Raw genomic sequence first — 6968 nt, forward strand, 5'->3', positions numbered from 1 at the left:
AATCAGAAGTGAATCAGCAGCAAGCCAGCAGCAAAAAAAGCAGGAGCACCACCGAGATCAGTGAGAAGGAACAGTGACACCAGTGTCTACGCGTAGAAAAGTATGATTCCACGTTTTTCTAGATTAAACTGTTTCACAGGGTAATTTTACTGTTGGTCAATCCTAAAAAGCAAATCAAAGTAAAGAAGGTAAATAGCACAGTGCCTGGAAAACCAGGATTAAGCTTCAGTGAAACACAAAAGATCTGTAAAACCCTGAACCTTGATTTTGCTGTTGACTAATTTGCATGAGTGTTGCTCTGTGGGGATTTCCAGTGCTTCAGACTGCACAGAAAAAAAAGATAGGGTAAAATTGCCCAGTTGCAACTTGTTAAGGGGCCCATACAAAATAACACAGGTTGCAAATTTCCCATGTAAGAAAATTATATCATTTTAGTCGTTTCAGGAAACGTGTCTAAGCTGACCTTTTGGCAGATTTCTGTAACTATTGTGGTCTTCAGCACCAGAATATAGAGCAGGTTCTCTGGTGTGAACAATAACACTTAAAGTAGATTTCAGGAAATTAAATTTTATTTGTTTATAATAAATCATTAGGGAAGTCATCATATTTGAAAAGTCATGGCAGTCTGGTGAAGTTCCAATGATTAGAAGAGGGGAAACATAACCACTATTTTCTAAAAGAGAAAAAAGGAAGACCCAAGAAACTACAGGCCAGTCTCTCCAGGCAAGATCATGGACCAGATCCTCTTGAAGGCTCATGAAAAATGTGGAGGGGGTTGATGGCAATTCTCATGGCTTCACCAGGACCAAATCATGTCTGACAAATTTGGTGTCCTTTTATGTTGGGGTCACAGTACCAGTGGGCAGGGGGAGAGCAACAGATGCAATCTACCTGCACTTGTGTAAAGTGTTTGACTCAATCCCACATGACATCTTAGTCTCTCAATTGGAAAGACATGGATTTGATGGATGGAACTGTGGATAAGGCATTGGCTGGCTGGTTGGACTCAGAGAGTTAGCAGCAGTCAACAGCTTGATGTCCAAGTGGAGACCAGTGATGAGGGGCATTCCTCAAGGGTCACTGCTGGGACCTTTGCTAGTAGCAACATGGACAGCAGGATTGTGTGGACTTTGCCAAGTACATAAACTGTGTAGTGTGGTCAACACTCTAGAGAGAAGAGTAGCCATCCAGAGGGACCTTGGTAGGTTTGAGAGGTGGACCCATGTCAACCTCATGAAGTTCAACAAGGCCAAGAGTAAGGCCCTGCACCTGGGTTGCAGCAATCGCAAGAGTAGTCACAGTTTGGAGAATGAATGGACTGACAACAGCCCTGAGGAAAAGAACTTGAGGGTGTTGGTTGATGACAAGTTCAACATGAGACAACATCAAAAGAAGCATGACCAGCAGTTTGAGGAAGGTGATTCTCCTAATTCTTCCTCTCTGCTCCAGTCTTGTGAGACCCTACCTGGAGAACTGTGTTCAGTTCTGGGGCTCCAGCACAAGAAGGACATGGAGCTCTTGGAGTGAGTCCAGAGGAGGCCCATGAAGATGATCAGAGGGCTGGAGCACCTCTCCTGAGAATCTGAGTTGAGCTTGTTCAGCCTGCAGAAGAGGCTCCAGGGAGACCTCAGAGCAGCGTTCCAGTAGCTGAAGGGAGCCTACAGGAAAGCTGGGGCAGGACGAAGAACTTTTTATAAAGTTGTGGACAACAGGACAAAATGTAATGGTTTTAAACTGGAAGAGGGTAGATTTAGGTTAGACATAGGAGGAAATTCTTTAGTGTGAGGGTGGTGAGACACTGCAGCAAGTTGCCCAGGGGTGTTATGAATGCCCCCTCCCTGGAAGCATTCAAGCCCAGGTTGGATGGGGTTTGAGCAACATAAGCTAATGGGAGGTGTCCCTGCCAGTGCAGGGGGGTTGGAAATAGATGATTTCTAAGGTCTCTTCCAACTAATACATTCTGCATTGTACACGTCACCTTCTTGCATGGCCCTAAAATGGCATCTTTCAAGTTCATGGTTTTAGGTAGTAGCCCTATTCCCACACGTCAAGACTTGAACCACTACAGATAAAACTTGTGAGCTCATTGATTTACTTGAACACCTGCACTTTCAGCTTTACAATGCTTAGAGTTTCAGCTTCTCTACACTTGGAAAGTTTCATCCTGAGGGTTATGCCACAGCATTCCATTTTCTTGCTGATCTTCACATATTGCAGTCAGACTTATTGCAGCATCTGTTAGAAATTTAATCCAGAATGTTCTTGAAGTTAGAGATAGGTTTCTACTCTTCAAGGCTTTTTTTTTTTTTTTTTTTTTTTTTTAATATTTCTGTCTATTTCTGCTGGTTCCAGACTTTCCATGAATTTAGTGGCATCTACCTTACCTACTTCCAATTGTAGAATGAGTACTGTAATCCATAAAACCCTTATTAAAAATGTTTACTTTTTCAGTTCTGAAGATGCTTTACCCTCCCTACTTTGTCAGAACTGTTGCCAGTCCCTCTTAAGGCACTGTGCCACTTAGCTTCTTCCCTCTTTCCCTCAGAGATAAATTCTACCAGGCTTTAACTAGATCATATTCTCTATCATTCACCCTTACTTTTACTACTGAAGTATGTCTTTGCATTTTTAATATATTTAGTTTTATTTTCAAATTATTTAAGAATATAGCATGATATACTAAGGAAGTGCACAGATGTTAAGACTATTTTTTTGTGTGTGTGCGTGTCTGCCTGCATAATTATGTAAAATAAAATTAGGTTTTGGGACAGCAACCTAGAATAAAATCTTTTTCTAAGAATGATGCCACATAATTTGCTATCTGAAATGTCCACAGTAAAAGCTAACTTTGTTGTAGGTTACCTATTCTCTGAAGACATACTTTCAAAAAAGTTTATTTTCTCTTTACCGCTGATTTTTCTTTGTCTTCTCCTGCTAAGGCTAGGCTGGATTCTAGGAGCCAAGAGAGAAATAAATGTGTTGAACATGTTTCTGCAAAGTTTTGAGCTTGGTTCAAATGTCTGTCTTTTAAAAGAAAAGGCTCTGATGCTGCCAAGTACACTTCAGCTAACCTTGCTAATTTTCTGAGAACAGCTGTTCTGTCCTCTGGGCTACTGTCAATCTCCAATTTATTCAAATTCTGTCTTCACATGTTAAGATGAATAATAGCAATATGGCTAAAAGATTAGATGGCTTTTTGTTGTTGATCCAAGCTTCTTCCAAGTTCTGTCTTGTCTAATTGCCTACTGTGACTAATGGTTCTGTGCTTTTTCAAATTCTGCCTCTTTCATTATTAGCTCCAGCATTTTTGTTACATTGAGTTCTCCAACGTTTTCACCTTTATTTCAGATTTAGCAAGACATGTCTTAGTTGGTTTCAGCTTTGTACCAGAAGCTAGCTTATCAGCAGCAGGTAATGTTTTCTACAAAAACTGTCTAGGCAGGTAGTGCTGATGTTCATCATCTGCTCCATCATGTTTTGGGGGTAAATACCCACTTGTACAACTCCAGACATAATTCCTTTATACATATGGACTCACAGACAACTTTGGTTTGAACCTAAACTAGCTGTGCTGGCACTTTTTGTCCCAGGTTTCTGGTACCCAGAATTTTGGATGAAAAAAAAAGTACCATTAGAATCAACCATTTATGCTTTCAGCCTAATGTTGAAGTTTTAGGTTTTTGTTTTCTTTTTGAGAACTCATGTTATGTTTTCTTACAGAGTAAGTTTACTGATGCTTTTACAGGTCCGAATGACTCTTACTTTGTCTGGGAGAAGAATGGACAGAAGATGAAGGCATGCATCACTGAGCAATCTCATATGCTGTTTGATGGCAGAGTGCATGTTCTGAGTTGGGTGAAAGATTCAGTATCAGAAAATACAGGATATAAATGTTCATTCATCTCTAAAGTTGGGAACACAACATCAGAAGTGCGCATCACAGTGGAAGGTAGGTTTTGAGCATATGCCACATTTGGCCCAATCCTGATATAAGTAAAGCTCTGCAGTTTTTACCCATAGAACATGTGCACGTCTGAAGATGGTAGCTCTTGCTTACTGTATTGGTATCCAATTCAATTGTTTATTAAAAGGTTTCAGAGTCACAAAAATTTTTTTCTTCACCCCTCCCACAATTGACGAACCTGTAAAATATCTGTTAAGATCTAGATATGAAAATAGAGCTGTTAAAATAATGGACGCAAATGCAAAGTCAGATGGATACTGAGGAGTTAAAAGTAGAAACCCTGCCAGAACTCTTTAACAGTGCAACATGGAAAAAATCTTTAAGGAAGTCACAGAAATCCCTTACAACCAGGATACTAAAAAAATGAGATGATTTGTAAATCAACTGTACCTGGGCTGCTCAGTTCCTACCTCTTCATTTGGACACTCACTGGACAGGTTCTTAGCAAACTTCAGAAGCTGTGCACAATCTTCAGGTACCCACAACTGACTTGGGTATCATTTGCACCTAGCTTTTAAGAGCTGAAGAAGGTTTGAGTAGTTTTAAAAAAGACAGTGGGAGTAATGAAGATGACAGAGTATGGATTTTCTTGGCAGGGGGAAAAAAGAGTGAATTATTTTAATGATCTGGTTAACAACAAACACAAATTTGTGGAAAACAGCTCAACTTATTTATAGTGAAAAAAAAAAAAGCAGTGAGAATTATGTAAGATGTATATGTCATGCCATCCTTTCAGTTCGAAGTCTGTCTTACGAGTAAAATTAAGAGCATCTCAATGAAACTACTCTAAATGTAAAATAGAGGGAGGCTTTTGTTGTACTCCAAAAACATTTTGTGCTGTTGCTAGTATCCCAAAGGATAAATAGGAAGTACTAAATCTGCAGATGTCACCACCAGTGTTAACATTCTGCAAGATAAAATGACCAGACAGAATTAGAAATAGAATTTTGTCAAGATGCAGCAAAATAACCCTACTTCAGTTTTCAATGGAATGAAATCAAGAACTGAGTGGGAACTGCAGGAACTGCAACTGAGTGGATATCAGCTTATTTCATCATTACATAATTACATAATCTTCCCATGTACAATTCTCAGTTAGGGATGATCAGGATGGATGGACCAAAGAATTTGATACCTGGAGAAGTGCAATCAATGAGCATGACAAGATGATGCAAAATTGGAGAAAAACATGGGTAAGAATTTTTGGAAAAGATTCTTCCTACAGTGCTTACTACATAGTGTACTATGGCTCCAATTTTATAAATAGCCTATGATGCTTCTGAAATCAAATATATTTGTATAACAAAGTGATTAGTGTTCCTGTACATGTCATCATCCTTGACCTTTCCAACAGTGAAGCCTGTTCAGTCCGTAACATATATTATGGTTGTGTCAGCTTGCTCCTTCAGTGCACTGTCCAAATACTAGTGAGTCATGTAGGATGAGTAGTTCTCATCCTGTCCTGCCCAAAATGTTAAGTCACTGTATACTGAGTATAGTAAATTTATCAATTTGGCAGGATTGCAGAGACTACTGGACTCCATAAATAGTGCTCATCAAAGCTGTCCTTCCTAAAAAAAAAACCAAAAACCCACATATAACCATGTTAGAACAAAGGTAAGTTTTGCATAGGACTCACGCTTGTTGCATGTGGAACAGTTAATACCAGCAAACTTTAAACCCCACTTTAATTTTTAAAATAGTATTAACATACCATTCTTAATTTTTTTTTCTTCAGGAAAGCTGTAACAAGAAAACCAGCCTCTAATGGACAAGGGAATAAACAGGCTGGAAGGAGAAATGTATGCAAGTTAGAGTACCTCGTACTCTTAATATCAGTCTTCAAAAAGGTAGTCACAAATGCTAGTGCTGGCATTAAAATTGATATACAGGAGAATCACCCAAAGCTTCAGGTGGAAGAGGATATCCTCACTTCAACAAAGAATAACTAAATCACACTGCAAGGAAGGCCACCCATCTCATGCTGGAACTATCTCTGGTTTCCTGATGCCAGTTACTTTAGCTTAATGAAGAACAAAAGTGGTCTCTTGTTCAAACTAATATGGTGTATGACTTCTGTTTTGAGTTCATTAAGGAAACAAGTTAGCTTGGGGCCTGAGGATCTCAGTGTATGATTTAGAGATTAATAAGATGTGGATCACATTTACTTAAACACACTTCAACTTGTCACTTTTTTTTCTTTTAATGTAGATATCCTTACACAGATTTGCTGTGATTTGAAGATCATTCCTTTCTGGTGCAAGCAAGTTCATTTGTTCTAAAGGTGTTTCCTTTGATAGTGAACTTCTTTGTACCAATTAAAGAACTTCTGACTAATGCTCAAAGTACAGACAGATTACAAAGCACCCAAACTGAGGCATACTCTTTAGTTCTAGCAAATTACTCTTTTATATTTGCAGTAACTGGTAGCATCAAAAAATCACACTGAATGACTTCTATGACAACAAGTGTATCATGTTCACTTCTATTCCAGTGAACAAACTGTATCTGAATACCTACTTAGTCCAGTGAAATTGTTTTACTGCACTGTTCTTCAGAGTTCTGTCCTTCTACATCTCATAAAGAATGATCTGAAGCACAGCGGTAGTTTTATGTATTCTCAATGGTTTTTGACATCTGAAAGCAAGTAAGATGCCACCTAAGAATCACTGTTGCTTGAGTCATGGGGGCAGCTGCTCCTAGCAAGAGCAGAAATGTTCTTGCTCGTCAGTTAGGGGATAACTTAGGGATAGGATTTATATTAGCTTCCCACACTGAAGACTATGTTCACCTGACACTAAGGCTTTCCTTGAATTACCTTTTTTTCTTTTTTTTTCTCCACCTTGTGGTCAAAAATACATGATGCAAATTCTTAATATACAAACCATTTTCCCTATCTTTCACACTGGCAGTCAAATGAATGCTGAGACAGACTTCTGACAAAAATGTTCAGAGGGAATTTTTTCCTCATTGTGTTTCTCTGCCATCTTGTCCATTAAGGCTA

This window comes from Calypte anna, chromosome Z (genome assembly GCF_003957555.1).
Source record: "Calypte anna isolate BGI_N300 chromosome Z, bCalAnn1_v1.p, whole genome shotgun sequence".
NCBI lineage: Eukaryota > Metazoa > Chordata > Aves > Apodiformes > Trochilidae > Calypte > Calypte anna.